This window comes from Chrysochloris asiatica, unplaced genomic scaffold (assembly GCF_000296735.1).
Source record: "Chrysochloris asiatica unplaced genomic scaffold, ChrAsi1.0 scaffold00034, whole genome shotgun sequence".
NCBI lineage: Eukaryota > Metazoa > Chordata > Mammalia > Afrosoricida > Chrysochloridae > Chrysochloris > Chrysochloris asiatica.
In genome coordinates this window covers 21,679,909-21,702,022 of record NW_006408552.1, presented here as the reverse complement: position 1 = coordinate 21,702,022, position 22,114 = coordinate 21,679,909, and the positions used below count along the sequence as shown (strand labels likewise).

The window sequence follows — 22,114 nt, the reverse complement described above, 5'->3', positions numbered from 1 at the left end:
CTTTGTATTTCATTTTATTTTATTTTAACACCATTGTGCTTTATTCATCTGAACATTTAAAACGTTCCAAATAGCCTAGAAACAAAGTGACCACTTGCAAATGTCACATGTGTGAAAGCACTCCTCCCTGCAGGGTGGTATCCCGCCCCCCAAAAAAACAAGCTGTTTCTTCTAGGAATCTTTATCAATCACACAGTAGTTAAGGAGAATGTCATCTATATTTGCGTATATAATCATTAAAAAAACAAAAACAAAACAGGCTGGTTACAAATTTACATAATGTGGCAAAAGTAATACATATTGGAAGTGGACAAGTGCATGTAGAGGAAGGGGTCACGGAGTGGGGGCTCCACTCACAGTGGAGAAAAACTGGCATTTCTCCCTCCAGTAGAATGATGGTCACTAAGGGATACTGGGATTCCCCACACACCTAACTATATGAGGATGAACTGTCTGTGGGACACAATCTAAGGGAACCAACCTTTCAAGGATGCTCCTGCAAGGAGAATACACCCATGCATGCACGTGATGTACCAAGTCATTTGATCAAGGCTGAAATTCAAAGATAATTGTCTCTCGATGTGAATGTCTGTAAAATGCTTAGGCCTCATTTTGCTGTTTTCCTCAGGACAGCCATGCACTTAGAGTGGGTGGGTTGCATGGTTTCACCTTACAGTGAATTTTTAGTAACATAATTTAGTCACAATTAACATGGATCTAGCTTGAGGTGACGTGTAGATTTCATGCTTCTGCATTTTAGTATTATATCATTTCTTCCCCTGTCCTAGAGACTAGAAATGATGCAACTGCTTTTTTATTGACCAAACCAGGCACTGGTCTGTGTTTTGATTGCAAAAAACCTGCAATCAAAGAAATGTCATGCCTTTCTTCTCTAGGGTGAGGCCAAATTCTAAATTGTTCAAAAGGCTTATTAAGTTGTTTTTAAAGGACAAATATTTACCCTTGCTTTGTGCCAACTCCCATGGCAAATGAGTTTGGGGGCATTTTGTTTGACAGCTGGTACTTGTAAAGACCCTCCTGTGGAGCTTTCCCTAGTGGAATAGAAAAAGTTCTGTAGTCGGCAGGCTCCGGGAAGCTAAGACCACTGAGTGTCTCCCAAAGGGACTTTAAGTTATTGCTCTGGTTACAAGTTCCTATTGGCAGAAAAATGCATTGCAACAACTCCAAGATCTATTTCATTGGCAACTGAAAATGCAAAGTGTTGTATTTTTCATTTTCTAAAATTTAAAAACAATATGGCCTAGTTTAAATAATCCAGGTTTCAGAATCTGGTGCCCATTTGGAGCTCGGTTTTGTGGCTTGCAGTACAAAAACAATTTACTACAACTCCCAGCCAGGAGCACTACTGCAGTACTGGCCTGTGATTAGATGAACACACCAGAATGGTAACATCTCTCACCACCCTGACCCCCAGCCCCTAACCCCCACCCTGGTGTTGGTATGCCCTTAGCTGGTTCCAGTGATCCTAGATAGGTTTTCTGAGACTGTAAGTTTTATGGAAGTAGAAAACCTCATATTTTTCCCTCAGAGCACCTGGTGGATTCAAGCAGTTAGCTACCCAGCTGGTAATCTACTACATTTCCAGGGCTCCTTTCCCCACTACCCCCACCCTCCACCTCCCCACTCCCACACCTGCTGCCCTGGGTAAGTTAGGCAGGCTTTGCATGTCTGCCACAGTTGATCGCACTCTGAATGTCTCCTGAGAGGCAAAGACCATATACAAGAAGCCATCTTCATCCTTCTCGTGTTTGTACATTTCAGAGATCTGTGTGGAAAAGGTCACCATGCTGTGTTCATTCACTAGCAGAAAGACGTCATTCAGCCGTAAGTGCCTTCAAATGATTTTGATGAGTTCACTCATTTTGACGTGATCTGGGACAAGGAACTTGGTTTTATCCAGCACAGGAAGCTTATTCTTACCTTTGTATCTTTCTATTATCACCTGGATTTTGGTAGGATGCTGCTCTCAGATAAATCGGACATCTTCCACACTTTGTTCAAAGGTGTAGCACTGTTTGAAGTCTTCTCTGACTGCACCTGAAGAGTCAGATGGAGTCTTCTCTCCTTCCATCTTCTTTTGATGTTTTTTACATCATTCAGTGTTTTGCCCACAGGATCCTTCAGTGTTGCAAGTTGGGGCTTGAATTTGTTCTTCAATTCTTTCAGCTTGAGAAATTCTAAATATATTCTTCCCTTTTGGTTTCTAACTCTAGGTTTTTGCATATTTCATTACAATACTGGACTTTGTTGTCTCAAGTTGCTCTTTGAAAATTTCTGCGCAGCTCTTTTATCGCCTCATTTCTTCCATTTGTTTTAGACTCTCTACTTCCAGGGAAAGTTTCATAATCTCTTCTGACATCCAATTTTGGTCTTTTCTTTCTTTCCTGTCTTTTTAACGACCCTTTTGCTTTCTCTCTGTATAATACTAAGCTAGATTTCTCAGCAGAAGCCATGCAGGCAAGAAGGCAATTGGAAGACATATATAAAACTCTAAAAGAAAAAACTATGTCAAACACAATCATATACACAGCAAATTGTTGCTCAAATACAACAGCAAAATTAGGATATTTCAAGATGAACAGAAGTCAAAGGAATTTGTAAAAGTCAGACCAACTTTACAAAAAATACTAAAGAGAGTATTTTGCAAAGACAACCAACAACAGCATGCAACAGCCATACATGGCAACATCACCAAAAGTCAACCCAGATATATTGTTGTTGTTAGGTGCCATTGAGTTGGTACCAACTCATAGCGACCCTATGCACAACAGATGGAAACATTGCTTGGCCCTGGGCCAACTTCACAGTTGTTGCCACCTCTTTCTCTGATCTGCCTCTCTTTCTCTGATCTGCCACCTTATCAAACATGATATCCTTCTCCAGTGACTGGTCAGCCTTTGCATTCCAATCACCAGTGATTATCAATATATTTTGATTGCATGTCTGATCAATTTCATACTGAAAAAGATGGTAAAAGTCTTCATTTTCATCCTTGTTGGCTTTAGTGGTTGGTGTGTAAATTTGAATCATAGTGGTATTAACCGGTCTTCCTGTAGGTGCATGGATATTATCCTATCACAGAAGGCATTGTACCTCATGAATGATCTTGATATGTTCTTTGTGACTATGAATGTGATACCATTTCTTTTCAATTTGTCATTCCCGGCACAGTAAACCATGTGATTTTCAGAATCAAAATGGCCAATACCAGTCCATTTCAGCTCACTAATGCCTAGGATACCACTGTTTATGTGTTCCATTTCACTTTTGACAATTTCCAATTTCCCTATATTCATACTTATATATTTTTTTCTCCCTTATAATGTTAGGGAGAAAATCAGGGCCAGTAAGCACAATCCCTTGAACAATGCTTTTTGCTTATTATTAAGAATATATATAGATATAGATATATACAATTTTTAAAGCACCTATTAGGTACCAGGTATTCTGTAAGCATCGGTGCTGACCTATTTGAATGCCTCAACCTACCATTTGAGTATTATCATTGCCATTTTTCCCTGATAAGAAAACCAAAATTCTGAAATATTATATAATTTTACCCAAATCATAATTTGCCTCCTTTCATTTAAATGTTTAATGGTATATTTATTGTTATTAGTTGTCAATTCTAAGTGCTGGTAACCTTTGCATGCAGAGTAGAACTGCTCCTTAGGGTTTGCAAGGATCTGACCTTTGGAAGCCAATTGCCAGGTCTGTCTTCTAAGGTGCCTCGGGAGGGGCTCAAACCTTTTGGCTAGTTGTTGAGTGCCGAATTGTTCACACTACCCAGTGAGTCTTTTGTTATATCGTAAATGATGTTAAATTAGCTCAAATAAATCAAGAACATTTTATGAATTATGAAGGAAGAAATGTATTTCAGAGCATCAGGACCTCTTTTAATTCTTCAATTTGGTACCAAAATTATATCCAGAATGATTTGGACACTCAACATACATACATATTTTTTTAAATGAGTGAACAGTGACTGAATGAATTAATCCACCAGTATATTGATGTGGTAAGCATGCTGCAGCCTATGTTGCACAGTGGAAATATAGCGATAATGAGGTGTGCAAGCAATTGTAAGGTTATAAGTAGAAACAGGAGAAAACCAACCTGATGATTCTGGGGTCCCAGCCTCTGAATATTAATTTCTTGAGAGTGTGAAGGAAAGATATCTGAAGTGTAGCAAACTTTTGACATGATTATTATACATATTAAATTTGCAAACCACCAATTGGTGCAAGGTATCCCCAATTATTCCAATCATAAGATTCATCTGAGACATGTATTAAACATAGAGAGTCTGGGGTCACAGTCCAGAACAAGAAATTTTAAAGTCTGAGAGTGTGGAGCAGCAGAAGCCTGTTAGTTTTGTGTCTGTCTTGCTTAGTCAGTTGCAGTTTATTCTCAGTTTGAAATGGTGATCTAGATTAAAAGGAAAAAGCCAAGCAGAAAAGCCAAAGAGAAATTGTATGGGTAAGGACAGTCGGTTGCGATTTTCTTCTTTAGAAAGAGCTCATAACAAGAATTTCTAATGGTGCAAACTGACCTTGTGATGCGGAATATAATTACAGTAAGTGTTAATTGGGGCATGGTGGCTCTGTGGGATAATCACTGAACTGCTAACCACAAGGTGAGCAGTTCAAGTCCGACAGATGCTTCTCGGGAGAAAGAAGATTTACAGCTTCAGAAACCCAATACAGGGTTGATGTGAGTCGGAACCAACCCAACAGCACTTAACAACAACAACAATAATCATTCATTAAATGCCTTCTCTCTACAGGGCATTGGTCTAAGATCATCCATCTAATTAATCAAACCAAATCAATTCCTCTGCTGACTCATAGCAACTCTCCAAGGTAGACCTGTTCCTTAGACTTTTGGAGACTGTAAATCTCTAAGGGAGCAAACAGCTTCATCCTTCTCCTGTGGAGCAGTTAGTGGGGTTGAACAGGTAACGTGAGGTTAGAAGCCTAACACTTAAATCATGGCGCCACCATGGATACGTTCACCTAAATGCTGTTTTTGTTAAGTGCTGTCGAGTCAGTTCCAACCCATAGCAACCCTGTATAGGGTTTCCAAGGAGTGACTGGTGAGCTTTAAACCATTGACCTTGAGGTTCAGACCAACTTTGCCGTCCATTGCATTAACCCACAGCACCACACCAGACTCTTTCACCTAAATAGTACCTCACTAAATGGTTCTATAGGATAAGCACTTGACTGCAAACTAGAAGGTCAGTGGTTCAAACCACTGGCTGCTCCACAGGAGAAAGATGAGGTATTCTGCTCCTAGAAAGATTTAAAGTCTTAGAAACTCATCCAGGGTTGCTATGAATGAAAACTCACTCAACAACACTTAACAACAAATAACACAATACCAGAAAATCAACATTATTAGCAAGTCCTTACCAGAACTGAAGAAACAGGTTTTAAGAATTTGAGAAACTTGTCAAAGGTCACCAAGCTAGGACTGATGAATTCAAACCCAGGTTATATTGAGTGAGACTCTCCATCAGTAACTACTCTCCCCTTTTATTTTGTTTATTCTTTCAGCCTCCAAGTGCCCTGGGGTTTCATTCCATTTCTGATATCCACTGCCCTACACTCTCCCTAGGAATTTCTCCTCCCCCAGGTTAATTGCCTACAGTAGCTTATTAATATGATCCACTAGGATAATTCAGCTTTAGTGTGGAACTGAACTAAAGGATGATTCGTAGTGGAAGCTAGGAGGCTAATTAGGATGTTGTAGGGTCATGGATAAGTATTAAAACTTTGCAGATGGACCCTTACTAATCTAACATGTTAAATATGGATATTAAAGTATATTTTGCAAGACTGTTGTGAAAATAAAACCAACACCATAAATAAAGAAAACAGCATGGAAGTTGTTGTTATTGTTGTTCAAACCCAAAACCCCACTACTGTAGACTCCATTCTGATTCACAGTGATCCTGCCAGACAGGGTATACAACTGCTCCATAGGGTTTCAGAAGCTGCAAGGCTTTATGGGAGCAGACTGTCTCATCTTTCTCCTGTGGACTGGGTGGTGAGTTCCAACTTAAACCACTGTGCCACATCAAGTCAGTTTTGTTTGTTTGTTTGTAGTGCACCAATGTTTATTTACAAAAGACCTAAGTTATATATGATACAGGCTTTTTACACACAATAGTTTAAAAGAAATGGATAGTTTACGCATTTTTACTACTGGTGTTGTTGTTGTTGTTGTTAAATGCCATGGAGTACTGGTAGGTAAAGAAAAACCTTTAATAAACTACATATTCATTTTTCCGCTATTTTCATACAAAGTGACAGGACATGCACTTTGACTTCATTGCGATGTGCAAACACAACACGCCCCCTCTTGGGTTTTAAGGCAAGTGAAGTGGACTGTCGTGACCCAGAGGGGAAGGCATGGGCTCTTGTCATTTCTGAAACCAGGACCGTTCTGGGGTTTCTTGTCACTGTGTGTGCCATGCTACTGGCATGTTTGTCAGACAGTGCCCTGGTCCCTGTCAGTGGCACAATTCCTGGCCCCACTCCAGCACGAGAGCCAAGGAGGAAGATCAAGACAAGGTGGTCAGCTTGGGGGGCGGAGGCGGCGGGCAAAAGCAGCTCCCTCACAGCCAAATGTGGCTGGCACTGTGAGCCCCACTTCACAAAGGACCAGTACTTGCTTGTTCAAATATGGGGAATGCGCTGAAGAGGCCGGGTCCTCAGCTGAGTCCCTCTACATTGGCAGAGCAATGTTAGGGTTGCGGTTGTTGTCTTGCAGCTGGCCCCAGAACCAGCTAGTTCAATAGAATGAAACAATGCCTGGTTTCAATCCAGTCTCATATTATTGCTATACTTGAGCCCATTGTGGCAGCCACCATGTCAATTCATCCCACTGAAGTTCTTCCTCTCTTTTGCTCACCCTCTAATTTGTCTTTTTCCAAGGAATTGTCCACCAAAAAGATGAAATTATTTAGGAATAAATCTAATCAGAGAAACAAAAGACCTATACAAAGAAAACTACAAAACACTTTTACAAGAAACCAAAAAAGACTTAAAAAAAAAAAAAGATGAATATACCATGCTCATGGATAGGAAGACTTAACATTGTGAAAATGTCAATACTACCCAAAGCAATCTATCCATATAATGCAATCCTAATCCAGATTTTAATGTCATTTTTTAAAGAGCTAGAAAACCTGATCACTAACTTTGTATAGAAAGGAAAGAGACCTCAGATAAACCAAACTGGTAAGTTACAACAAGACTACTGTTGTAACATTAGTAAGATAATGCTTAAGAAGAATAACAAAGATGGAGGTCTCTCACTCCTTCTCACTCCCTGAGCTCAGAATCTACTACACAGCCACGGTGGTTAAAACAGCCTGGTAATGGTACAATGTAAAATATATATATCAGTGGAACAGAATTGAGAACCCAAAAGTAAATCCATCCACATATAGTCATCTGACCTTTGGCAAAGGGTCAGACACATTAAATGGGAAAGAGTTAGTCTCTTCAAGAAATGGTGCTGGCAAAACTGGAAATCCATTTGCAAATACAATATCTCACACCATACACAAAAACAAACTCAACATGGATTAAAGACCTAAATATAAAACCTAGAATTATAAAGATCATCAATGAAAAAATAAAGACAAACATAGAGGCTCTCATACATGGCACAAATACACTGTTAAACAAACATAAAGACACATAAACAGTAGAAGACAAAAGAGATCACTGGATTTTATAAAAATTGGACACTTATGTGCTTCAAAATATTTCACCAAAAGTGTAAAAAAAAGATCCCACAGACTGGGAAAAAATATTTTGCAATGACATACTAGAGAAGGGACTAATCTGGAAAATTGATAGAAAACTACAACACCTTTTCAAGAAAAAGGCAAACAACACAATTAAAAAATGTGCAAAGGACATGAACAGACATTTTCCCAAAGAAGACATTCAGCTAACCAACAAACATATGAAGAAATATTTGTGATCATTAGCCATTGGTGGTTGTGTGCTGTGGAGTTGCTACCAACTCATAGCAACCTTGTATGCTATTTCCCAGTTTGTAAATCTTTACAGGAGCAGAAAGTCTCATCTTTTGCCTGTGGAGCAGCTGATAGACTGAAACAGCCGACCTTGTGATTAGAAGCCCAGCTCATAACCCACTATGCTATCAGGGCTCCTTTATTAGCTATTGTTGTTGTTGTTATTGTTAAATGCCATTGAGTCAGTTCCAACCCATTATGATCCTGTATAGGATTTTCAAAGAGTGGCTGGTGAGATTGAACCACCAACCTTGTGCTTCAAACCAATTTTGCAGTCCAGCCCATTAACTCAGAAAAGATATCATCTCATCCCAGCATTTGCTTTAAAAAAAAAAACAACAAAAAAAAAAACTCAGAAAAGATATCATCTCATCCCAGCATTTGCTTTAAAAAAAAACAAAAAAAACCCACAACAGATGCAGGCAAGGGTGTGGAGAGGCTGGAACCTTCCTACATTGCTGATAGTACAGTAAAATGGTGGATCCAGCATGAACAAAATATGGTACTTTCTCAAAAAGTTGGAAATAACAATGCTATATGGCCCAGCAATCCCTCTACTTGGTATAAGTGCCATAGAGTCTGTTCTGGATAAAAAAGACCCCATATAGGGTTTGCAAGGAGTGACTGGTGAGTACAAACCACCAACTTTGTGGTTAGCACTCCAGTGCTTATCCTACAGTGCCACACCAGATATATAGCCACAAGAAATAAGAGCCATGGCACGAATATGAATATGCACACTGATGGTCATTGTAGCACTATTCACAATAGCAAAATGGTGGAGAAAACCTAAATGCCCATGAGTGAGAAAAATAGATTTAAAAAACACAACAACTTTGGTACAAACACACAATGTAATATACTATGCAACGTTGAAGAATAATGATGAATCTGTGAAACACCTTATAACATGGATGAACCTGGCGGACATTATGCTGAGTGAAACTAGCCAATCACAAAGGACAAATATTGTATGAGCTCACTATTGTAAAAACTCTAGAAAATATTTTCAAAAAACTTTCTTTGATGGTTTCCAGGGATGAGAGGGAAAAGAGATCACAGGCTAGAGGATATACATATGTCAACTTCATTGATGGGAAGGGCAATATACAAAACGAGTATAGTTGACAGAATAATGATGAAGACAGGTGAAGACACAAGGAGGTATGCAAGGGTTAAAGGGGATGGAGGCAAATGTTTCTATATACACAGCTTTAGAATATCACTGTATTGTAGGTAAGCTACATGACAGATACATAGGTTGAACAGATATGGATGGAGTATACTCACAAATATATAAGGGTTTGAAAGAGGATATTTGTACCTGGGTATTTACCATTGCTATGGAAACATGTACGAATGTGATGGAGCCTACAGCAGGCAAAGTGATAGAAACTTAGATATTATCAAACATCTTAAGGCAATGAGTTGCTGGTCCTAAGGCTCAGGATCATAGTCTCAGCGGACACTATGGTCAACCAGCATAATGTAGTTTACAAAGACAATGTTCTATATCCAACTTTGGAAAGTAGCATCTGGGATCTTAAAAGCTCATGAGCAGCTACCTAAGGTGCAACTTTTGGTCTCCCCATGTGTGAAAGAAAAAAAGAGTGATGAAAATTTAATATGCTTGGAATCAATTAGTCCAATGGAACATATGAACATCAATCTCCATAACTCTGAGACCATAAGAACTAAATGGTGCCTACCACTAAATGGCTACCACTACCAACTTCTCTGAAAGGGATCACATTAGAAGGTTCCAGATAAATGGGAGAAAATGTAGACCAAAACTCAAAATTATAAAAAATCACCGGGTTTACAGGTCAGAATGAGACTGGACAATTCGCAACCACCCTTCAGGTCTGGGAAGGAATTCACCCTAGTGGTCCAATTTTCAGTCTATCAATAGCTAAGTATATAGGACAGACAACAACACTAGTAAGGTATGCTTGTCATGGGATGGTCAAATCATTTACGATCAGAAGGGTAACATTTACCTAAGGACAAAGCTGTGAAGGAATGGGAAGGTAGGTGAAGAGGAACTAGGAAGGAAGGAAGCAGGGTAACTGTGGTTGCATGCAGGGCATTGCAGTCATTCAGATGAAACAAAGTATATGATTTGCTGAATGTAAAGCTGGTCATCTTGATGTAAACCTTCATGCAATTCACAATGAAAAGTTTAAAACTACTATGGGTCTCTTTCCATCTGAAGCAACGACAAGTGAAGAAAATTAAAGACGCGAGGAAACAATTAGTCCAGGGGACTAATGGGCCACTTGAACCTCAGTCTCCACACCCTAAGAACTGAACAATTAGATGATGTCCAGCTATCATGGCTGACTACTCTGAAAGGGATCACAATTGAGGATCCTGGGTAGAATGTGAGAAAAAATATGGAACAAAACTCAAAATAATTAACTGGTTTGAAGGAAAGTGGTAGAACTCCTGGGACTACTTGCCTTTGGTGACTGTTCAGACCTGGAATTCAACTCACCCTCGTGGTCAACTTTCAGTCAAACAATAGGCGGGCCTATGTTGTTGCTAAGTGCTGTTGAGTCAGTTCCGACTCACAGTGACGCTGTGTAGGATTTCCAAGGAGTGACTGGTAAGTTCAAACCGCCAAATTTGTGGTTCAAACCAACCTTGCAGTCCAATGCTTATCCTACAATGCCACTTGAAGAAAGTACAGTCGTTTGCTTTCAAACCCTGTGGGACAGTTCTACTCTGTCCTAAAGGGTCATTATGAGTTGAATCAACTCACTCTCAATGGGTTATCTATCTATCTGTCTGTCTGTCTATCTATCTGTCTATCTATCTATCTATCTATCTACCCACCTCATAATACATTTGATAAAAGAGTTCATTAGTATTATTCTTACCTCCCTGCATTATTGATAAGAAAACAAAGGTTCAGAACATTGAAATGACTTGTATACAGCGGTACAGCCACCGACTTTGATGTCTAGCTTTTTCCTCTCACCATTTATCTGAGCTTCTCAAGTTGTCCCTCTGGGCTTGATGAGGTGCTATGGATTGTGGGACTGCAGGGGAAGAAAGCAGAAACCCAGCAGTTTCCAGGAGGGAGCCTCTTGTTCCTGGAAGATCAGTAAGCTCTCCCTTCCAGTCTTCCTCTCCCTTCTGCCTCTCTACACACCTTTCAAACAGCTCTTCTGTCAGCACTCTAGCACCAGGATGCCAAGCACCCATTGAAAGAAATGGCCTATGCTAAGCACTCATGGTCTCAATGCTTTATTAAAAATTAAGTCGCAAATTATAACAGTCACTGGGGAAGACTTGCTTTCCTCCCAATTATAGTTAATAGAAGAAAATTAATGTAGCAATTAATGTGGCTGCTCTTACAGCCCAATGTAATGTTAACACCTGATAATGAGAGAACTAGGGCCTAGAGCTTAATAAAGTTTTGCTTTTCCTGTGTTTAAACTCTCGGGCCATAACTTACTTAAGAAACACACACAAAAAAGAGATTATTTAACATTTTAGAGGTTCCCAGGCACCATAAATCATTTTCACACACGCCATATTTGTTGAAAAGGACAGAATACATTCAATTTTACAGTATATTAAACTTCATCTAATTTGAACGTAAGAACAGACCAGCAAAATAAATGACCAATTTCTGAAGCAGAAATTACCATTTGGTTGGTGCCATTACAGAGCTGCTGGTATTTTATCATGTTCTTAACATAATATTGCTTGTCTAGCGATGCATAGTTATAATGCTATTCCAAATTAGAAGGCGGTGAAAGAGAAGTGCACACAGTTTTTTTTTAATAGGCGTCATTTGTCAGATGCTATTCTGAGGGCTTTGTGCTGATGATAATATGCAGATTAAAGGAGAAGTAAATAGGGAAAAAGGGAGTTGTCACCAGGAGGGAAGACTGTCCTCCTCCTGAGCCTCAGCTGTCAGGAAGGAGAGGGATGGCCAGGTGGTCTGAGCCCCCGGACATAGATAGCAGTAATTAATTTGCACTGAAGACTTCCAGGGAAAGGTGTTTAACAAAAAAGAAAGTGCCCCAGGGATTTCCAACGTCAGGTTTCAGCCTGCGCAGTAACCATTGTAATAAGCACCCCTGGCAGAATGCCGTGTCATTTTCGAAACACTTTCACAAGCGTTATTGTACTAGAAATTCAGAGAAACTCTGAGAGGTAGTCACCTCACCTTCTAATTAAAACTATATTTAGAGCGAAGGAAACCAAGAATTGGCAGGGAGTAAGAACTTGCCAAAGTGGTCAGAGCCAGGAAATGGCAGGACAGACTGACCAGGCTATTCATCAGTTCAGCTATTCCTCAACAAATGACACCTGAGCATTTAACAGGAGTCATGCTCTGCCAGGTGATAGGAATGACAGACCTCGAACATTGTGTTTCTGGAAAGATCATGGTTTAATAAAGTCCCAAAGCCCAAGGTTTAAACACATAGATACTAGAACTCAACTGCCTGGATTTGAATTCCAGCTATGTCACTGACAAGCTGTGTGACCTTAAGCAAGTTCCTTAGCCTATCTGTGCCTGATTTTTCTCATTTGCTCAAATGGAAGACAGCCACAGCCTTGAAAGCCCTATGGAGAAGTTCTATTCTGCGATCAAGGGTTCACCACAGTTTACAATCAACTCCACAACAACTAACTGCAGCACTAGTCCGTACTGTTTAAACTTGGGAAGATTACGTCAGTGTTGGACAATGCTGGCGGGTCAGCCATTATTATTTCAGTCAAGCTTCACTAAAGGTAAAGCAAAAATGGTCGCAAACACATTGACAGGGAACTTCCAGAGGTTCAAGCTAGTTTCAGAAAAGGACATGTAATGAAGGCTATCATTGCTAAGATCAGATGGCTCTTGGCTGAAAGCAGAGAATACCAGAAAGATGTCTACCTGTGCTTTATTGATTACACAAAGGCTTTTGATTGTGTGGATCATGACAAGCTATGGACAACATTGTGAAATATGAGTGTTCCAGAACTCAATTGTGCTCATGAGGAACGTGTACATAGATTAAGAGGCAGTTGTTCGAACAGAACAAGGGAACAGTACACAGTTTAAAATTAGGAAAGGTGTGTGCCAGGGTTGCATTCTTTCACCTACTTATACAATCTGTATGCTGAGCAAATAATCCGAGAAACCAGATTATATGAAGAAAAACATGGCATCAGGATTGGAGGAAGACTCACTAATAACCTGTGATATGCAGATGATACAACTATACTTATTGAAAACCAAGAGGACTTAAAATACTTACTTATGAAGATCGAAGACCACAGCCTTTGGTTTGGGTTGTATCTCAACGTAAAGAAAACAAAAATTCTCACCACTGGACCAATAAACAACATCCATATAAATTGAGAAAAGATTTAAATTGTCAAAAACTTTATTTTGTATGGATCAACCATCAACACTCATGGAATCAGCAGTCAAGAAATCAAATGAGGTATTACATTAGGCAAATATGCTGACAAGACCTCTTTAAAGTGTTGAAGAGCAAAGATGTCAGTTTGAGGGCTAAGATGCACCTGACTCAAGTCATGGTATTTTCGATAACCTCATATGCATGTGAAAGGTGGACAGTGAATAAGGAAGACAGCAGAAGAATTGATGCACTTGAGTTTTGGTGTTGGAGGAGAATATTAAAATTCCATGGACTACCAAAAGAACAAGTATAGCCAGAATGTTCCTTGGAAATCAGGATGGCCAAACTTCATTTCTCATATTTCAGACATATTATCAGGAGGGACAAGTCACTGGAGAAGGATATCATGTTTGGTAAAGTGGAGGGTAGTAGACTGCAGCAATGGACTCAGGCTTAACAATGATTATGAAGTTGGCCCAGGACCCGGCAGTGTTTCATTCTGTTGTATAGGGTCGCTATGAGTCAGTATGATTTGATAGCACCTAACAACAACATTACCTGCCTTATGTTCAATATATAAAGCACTCCTCCTTCCCACCCACATGCCCAGCTCACATCCTAACCCAGGTCACCATCATCTCATCTGGAAGTCTCTGTCTCCTACCTGGCCAGCCTGCTTCTTCCAATATATTCTGCATAGAAAAGCCTGTGGGAACTTTCTGAAGGTCACACCATGTCCCTGTTTCAACAACTTCCCATTGTCCTTTTAGTGAAATCAAATCTCTTTGGTGTGACTTAATAAGTTATACACAAACAGACCCCTGCTTTCTATCCAGTATTTTCCCCCACATTCACCCTCTTTAATTCTGCTCTGCAGTTGAATCAAAATGATCTGTTCTAGAGTTTTCTATCTTCTCTCATTCCTTTCTTTGATTTTTCAGATGCCATTCCCTCTTTGTAGAAGTTGACTCCACTTAGAGTCCTTCCCTCATACTCCAAGAATGGCTTGGATGTTTCTTCCCCCATTACAGAACGGTGTCTCCCTCATTCCAGCACTTCTCACACTTTAGCACAACATATTGTCTGTTGTGGTAGAGTGTGAGATGTGCTGGAATGAGTATGAGTACCACGAGCGTAGGGACTCCCTTTCACACTCACCACTCATATTACAAGTACCAAACTCAGGGCTTGGGATATAGATGATGCTCAATAATGTTGGCTGAATGAATGAGTGAGAAATGGGACTCAGAAGCCTCAGAGCTGGATCTTCCTCACCCTTTGTTTGTAAACAGGACCCCACAGTAAAGTGAAGTTAGCCATTCTTTTTGTTCCAGAGTGTTTTCTCATACAAATTGGTGTCAAAAGATTTGTGTTTTTAATTCAATGACTATTTTTCAATTGATCCAGTTTTACTCTTTCATCCTTTCAATGTCCTAGCTGGAGTCCTGGTGAGGTGCCAGGACAAGCACTCAACCTCAAGGTTGGTTTGAACCACAAGGTTGACAGTTCAAACTAACCAGCCGCTCCTAGGAAACCCTATACAGGGTCACTATGAATTGGAACTGACTCGATGGCACACAACAACAATGTACTATTTCCAAAATTTTGCTGTTAATCTTCTGGGTTTCCAAAGGCTGTTTTTATTTGGTTTCTATTGTTTTCCTGAATTTTTCCAACTCTTTTACTTAATTCTGCTTAGGGTTTTTTTGAGTTCTTGAAAAGTCATGTCTATAGAGAAATATCTTTTCAATTACTTATCAAATAGTTCTATTATTTGTCTTTCTCTTTATTTCTGTCACTTGTCTGAACCACCGGGTCTTGTTTCTTTACATGATTTGAAGGCATCTATAGATGTGGCACTGAAAGATAAGTACTGAATTTGTTAACCACAAGGTTGATGGTTCAAACCCGTCAGCTGCTCATTACAGGGAAACTATGCATCTGAACCGATTCGATGGCACTTAGCAACAACAATTGGCTAGAAGACATTTTGGGGTTGTATTTATAACTGATAGTGTGATGATTTGTCATGTATTCCAGGTAGATGAGATGAGTTTGCTACTTTGTTTGCTAGTTTGACAGAACTGGGCTACTCCTGTCCTGCAGGGAGGGTGGGCAGGTGTTGTCCACCATCTGTCATTGATCCAGAGGTACATAAGCTGGTGCTGTCACTTGCCTGTTAGATAGGGCAATAGGTGTGGTATGTATGGCAGACTAGTGGGGTAACAATATCCTCTTCTCATTAGATGGGGTAGAATTAAAATAAAAGAAAAACATTAAGAATAGGGGCACGGGAAAGAATGAGTTAAAAAAAAAATATATATATATATATATGATAAAAACGGAAAAATAAACCAGTAAGCTTAAAGAAAATGGAAAAAAAAAAAAAAACAATAAAAAAGCATGTGTGTGTGTTCTATATAGGACTCTTGGTGTAGCAATGTGAGCTAATGTGTCTGGTGAGCTAATGTGTCTGGTGCAAAGTCCATTTGAACAGCAAGACTGGTGGTTCAAGTTCACCAGCTGCTCATTGGAAACCCTATACAGGGTCACTATGGGTTGGAACAGACTTGCTGGCAGTTAACAACAATAACATATGGTTTTAGAGGAACAGATGGTGGGTTTGAACTCCCAGCTTGCAGTTCATATCAACCTTGCTGTCCAGTGCTTATCCTAAATTGCTATACCAGGACTAACTGACCCTTTATCTCTTTCTCACACACATATATATATTTGTTGTTGTTGTTAAATGCTGTCGAGTCAATTCCAACTCATAGTGACCCTGTATAGGGTTTCTGAGGAGAAGTTAGTGAGCTTGAACCACTGACCCTGCGGTTCAAATGGCTTTGCAGTCTGGCGCATTAACCCACAATGCCACACTAGGAATATAAATGCCACACTAGGAATATATATATATATATATATATATATATTAGTAAGGAGCTCTGGTAGTGTAGTAGCTACGAATCGGGCTGCGAACTGCAAGGTCAGCAGTTCGAAACTACCAGCTGTTCCGCGGGAGAAAGATGAGGCTTTCTGCTTCCATAAAGATTTACAACCTCGGAAACCCTGTACAGGGTCGCTATGAGTTGGAACCGACTCCATGGCACATAACAACAACAACATATATATTAGTAGTTAGCTGCGATATGCAGATGATACAACCTTGCTTACTGAAAATGAAGAGGACTTAAAATACTGATGAAAATCAATGACCATAGCCTTCAGTATGGATTGTATTTTAATGTAAAGAAAACAAAAATCCTCACCACTGGACCAATAAACAACATTCTTATCAATGGAGAAAAGATTGAAGTTGTCAAAGACTTCATTTTTCTTGGATCAACCATCAACACTCATGAAAGCCGCTGCCAAGAAATCAAACAATGTATTGCATTAAGCCAATCTGCTGCACAAGACCTTTTTAAAGTGTTGAAGAGCAGAGATGTCAGCTTGAGGACTAAGGTGTGCCTGACCCAAGGCATGGTATTTTCAGTAGCCTCATATGCATGTGAAAGCTGGACAGTGAATAAGGAAGACTGTAGAAGAATTGATGCTATGAGTTATGTGTGTTGGGGGAGAATATTCAAAGTGCCATGGGCTGCCAAACGAACCAACAGATCTGTGTTGGAAGAAGTACAGCCGGAGTGCTCCTTGGAGGCTAGGATGGCCAAACTTCATCTCTCACACTTCGGACATATTGTCAGGAGGGACCAGTCGCTGGAGAAGGATATCATGTTTGGTAAGGTGGAGGGACAGAGAAAAAGAGGAAGACCCCAGAGAGATGGATTGGCAAAGAGGCAGCATCAATGGGCTCAAGTGTGGCAACAATTGTGAGGTTGGCCCAGGATCGGGCAGTGTTTCATTCTGTTGTACACAGGGTCGCTATGAGTCGGTACCGACTAGATGGCACCTAACAAAAACAACAAGTAATGCTTATCAGCCTGGTGTTGGTTCTGACTCATTACAACCCTGTAGGGTTTCTGAGGCTGTAAATCTTTGCAGGAGCAGAAAGCCTCATCTTTCTCTGGTGGAAGCGCTGGTAGTTTCTAACTGATAACCATGAGATTAACAGCCTGACTCATAACCACTATGCTACCAGAGCGCTCTATCTCTCTATCATCTCTCTCTCTCGCTAGCTAGCTAGTTAGCTATACCAAAGCAGGAAAAACAAAACAACAACAACAAAAAAAACCCTCCGCCTATAGACAGACCTCCACGAGCACTTTCCTGTGGGCCTGGCACGTAGTGCGTGCCCCTCTGGAAGAATTGCTTTCCTGCGAGGGCGGTCTGTCAGTTGCACAGGCGCCACAAGTGCAGGCCTGGGTTTGGTTTGAAATTGATGCCATGAGTGGTCCCTGGTGGTAGGAGGGTTGGATGTGTGGCTCATTTGCAGTGTTCCTAGTCGTGGGGTTGGTGGGGGTGTGGGAGAGCCTCCAACCTGGTTACGAGGGAGATATGATAGAGAAAGCAGTAAAGAAAAAGAAAAGAAAACACGCTTTTCCATGCCCGTTTAACTGGCGTGCCGACTCAAAGGGTCCTGGTGTGGTGCTGTAGGATAAAGTACTGGACTGCTAATTGCAAGGTCGGTGGTTCAAACCCACCTACTGCTCCTAGGAAACCCTATACAGGGTTATTATAAGCCAGAAACCAACACCAACTCAACAACACTTAACAGCAACAACCACAGTCAGACTCATGTTGTGGGAGGGGCCAGAGACCAGCATGTCCATTTACCATTTCCCAGGCCTTCCCCTCTGAGTTGGCCCTTAACCCAAAAAACTAGGACTGTCTACTAGCAAGATGTTTCATCCCCCTTTCCTGGGTCCCTGTTTGCTCTTCTGCAGTAAAGTGAGAAGGACCTTGTGGTTGGTGGCTTTCCAAGGTGTGCCAGACTGAATCAGGGCTCCCTGCAAACCTCAGATTTATGCCCTGTGCTCAGGGCTGTGGGGCCAGCCTCCCAGATCACATAAATCACCATGCAGCAATCTGGCTTCGAAGCTGGGGAGCCTTCTGAGCTCACAGCACTTTGCAGAGGAGCTGCTGGAATTAGGCATAAATTCACTTCTTGATTGAATAAGCAAACACCCCTCTGCTCTGAATGATTTACTAAATTACAATGCACGGTGACAGACTTGCGAGATTCGAAACATTGGCTGCTTAGCACTCAGAGGTCTTCTGTAGCTATGTGACTTCCTCCACCACTGCCGGTGACTTTCTACATCTAATCACCCATTCCGTGAATACTCACTGAGTGCTCACCCTGTACCAAGCACATCTCAGTTAAATTTAGCCTACGAAACAACCCCAGAAAGTTGGTATTGTTTTTCTTTCATTTTGCAGATAAGGACATTGAGGTTCAGAGAGGTTAATAAATTCATGCAGTACCACACAGTTCATAAGTGTCAGAGATGTGATTGAACCAACAAAATATTTATTGACAAGCTCAGTGATTTGTCTACTGTCTAGATTCTATGTTGTAGTATTTTCTGCTTTGTCCACAAACACCTAGATCCATCTACTATTTTTTATGCTTTTCATTTCTCTTTTACAAATCATATGATTCTGGACAGCGTAGGTTATGCTGAGATGGCAAGTACTCCAAATCTCAATGGCTTAATGGCACATAAGTTTGGTCTATTTCTTGTGCCACCTCAATGTTTCAAGCAGGTCAGATTGGGGGCTCTATTCCAAATAGTTACTCAGATACTCAGGCTAACAGATTCCTACAGGACATCATTTGGAACACGGGGCCATCTTTGTTATTGCAACAGAACAAAAGAGAGAGTATGGAAGGTATACACGGGCCTTTGTTTACAAACCACTGGGCTGACTAGTTATATGGTCCCACCCAAGCACAACATCATTAAGAAATATTGCCTTCCATCTTCACAAAAAGATATTGCTATAACTTTGTAGGAGTTGTGTCTGACTTCACAAGGCAGAAAGAGAATCAAAGTCAAATCAGCCCAACGCTGATTCCTATGAAGTGGAGATCAGACAGGCTTCCACCTGACTAACTTCTTTACCCTATTCTGACCCTAACTATCCTTCCCACAGCACTCTCTGATTCACATCTGGGTTTGACAATCTATTACAATAGCCACACAGAACTCATAATAATACAAACATGGGATGTATTAGGGAAGTGAACAGGGTATATATTCAGCATCAAAACCAAATCAAAATCACCCCAGTTCTCTTGTCAGGCATGCCTCTTGTCTACCAAACTGCAGGCAAGCCTCACGTTTGTCTTTGGCCTCTCAGCTATGTGGTCCCTTGGCCTCTGCCCTACTCTGCAAGTGTTACAAAGCTCTTTTAGCCCGTCTGTGAATGCCCAAAGAGCACATCCTTCAGGCCCATAGGCATTCAGCTTTACTTATTCTATGGGTCTAAAACCCGAAGCTTCACTGTCTCTCCATGACACCCCATAGCCATAGCCTCTGCCACGTCTCTGCCATCATTATTTCTCACGCTTCACTCATGATGTTCCTGGGATCTTCCATCTCTGCCTCTGAGAAGACTCCTTTTAAGCCTAGCTGGAGGGCAAAACAAACCAATTCCAGCTATAGAGTTCTGTATACCTTATTTGTGTGGTCCTTTCGATAGAAAAGTCACATCGAGTAAATTCAAGTCACCATAGACATGATAAGTGGATATTAGTGAGCACTACACCACCTTCATTTCCCATCTTGTTCTCATTTACTTATATTCATTCATACAATAGATATTTACTGTTGAATATGCATCTCTAGAAATACAGACGTGATGCAAAACACACGACTTCTAAACTTATGAAGCTTTAAATCTGATTAGAAATTGATACCAATTAAATATTTATATTTGTTACAGAGTTCCAACACCATCTCATGAGTCCTCTTGGCCCAGTATTCCGTGTTGTTGTTGACCGAGCTCCTCACTACACATCTACCCGATCTGCCATCTTGAAGGTGGAAGGCCTGGTAGTGTAGTGGTTAAAAATCTGGCTGCGAACCCCGCGGTCAGCAGCTCAAATCCACCAGGCTCTCCGCGTGAGAGAGATGAGGCTTTCCGTTAAACAGCCTTGTGGCCCAGTATTCTGTGTTGTTGTTGTTGGAGCTCCTCACTACACGTCTCGCTGCTGCTCGAAGTTCTTGCTGCTGCTTGAAGTTCTCTAATGTAGGTGGGTCTTTTTCAATTAATTAAAAGTCCTTAAATGCAGAACTAAGGTTTCTAAGAAGAAACTCCATGTGTGGAGAACAGCTTTGCTCCATGTCTGAGAATTCCAGCCCTGTCTGTGAACCTCCCCTATCCATTTCATACCTGACTAACCAGTCCTCACAATCTTCTAAGCTAATTCTTTTCACTCTGCCTTTTAATAAACATTTTATACTAGTTATGTTTCTTATTGAATCCTGGCAGATATAGGTAAGAACTACCAGGAAGTTAAGGAAAACTTTGTATAAGTAAAGGATTTGGCTAAATCAATAGAATCAAACTCTGAAGAAATTAAGCAGACTAAGATTTTAATCTGAGGATATTGGGTAGCTGCATAATTCCTAGAAGAAATGGAAAACCAGTCAGGTGGCCAAGTAGCCATATGCCAGTCACTCTGCAATGTTATTCTAAGGAGCATTTGGCTGTACTTCTTCCAACATAGGTTTGCTTGTTCTTTTGGAAGTCCATGGTACTGTCAACATTCTTCTCCAATACCATAATTCAAATCCATCACTTTAGAGGCCCTATCAGAACAAGTCCAAGTTGCCAAGGATAAGTCAAGATATGGCAAGCAATCTATGGGTTGACCAGAGCACAAGAGCATGAGTAAATGAGAAGGTTCCAGAAAGTCCCTGGTAACATGGAATGAAAGGATAATGGTGTTTGACAGATCTTTGCTGCAAACACAGCTATGGATGTGGTGGAGCATACAGAGGAAAAAAGTAATGAAAACTTTCTAAGTATTATCAAATAGATTAAGGCAATGAGTTGCTGTGCCTGTGGGCTTGGACCCATAGTTTCAGGGAACATCATGGTCATTTGGCATAACAAAGTTCACAAAGACAGTGTTCTGTATTCGACTTTGGTGACTAGTGACTGGATTTTTCTTTGGCCATCGAAGATGCAAGAAAGAAGAATGATGAAAATTAAAGATACTTGGAATCAATTAGTCCAATGGATTAACTGGCATGTGAACGTCAGTGTCCAGGACTCTGAGACCTGAAGAACTAGATAGTGTTCAGCTACTACTACCAACTGCTCTGAAAGTGATCACATTAGAAGGTCCCAGATAAAGAAGCAGAAAATGTGGAACAAATTCAAAATTATAAAAAATAACACTGGGATTACTGGTCAGAAAGAGACTGGGGGAACTCAAGCCCATGGTCCTCAACCACCCTTCAGGTCTAGAAAGAAAGTCACCCTGTGGTCCGATTTTCAGGTATATAGGAGGGACAACAAGACCAGTGAGGTATGCTCACCATGAAATGGGCAGTTACTCCAAATGAGAAGGGCAACATTTCCCTGAGGACAAAGGTGAGAAGACATGAGAGGTGGGTGGAATAGAAATAGGAAGCACAGGGAGGAAGTGGGAGAACTGTTGTTTCATGGAGGGGATTGCAATCATTGAAATTAAACAAAGTGTATGATTTGTTGAATGTACAAGTAATGATCATGTCTAGAAACTTTCACT

At 40.6% G+C, this 22,114-nt stretch overlaps 1 pseudogene; it reads right to left on the bottom strand.

The window, feature by feature from the left end:
* Positions 1 to 1,594: 1,594 nt before the first annotated feature.
* LOC102840549 lies at positions 1,595 to 2,092 on the bottom strand (annotated as a pseudogene).
* Positions 2,093 to 22,114: the final 20,022 nt, after the last annotated feature.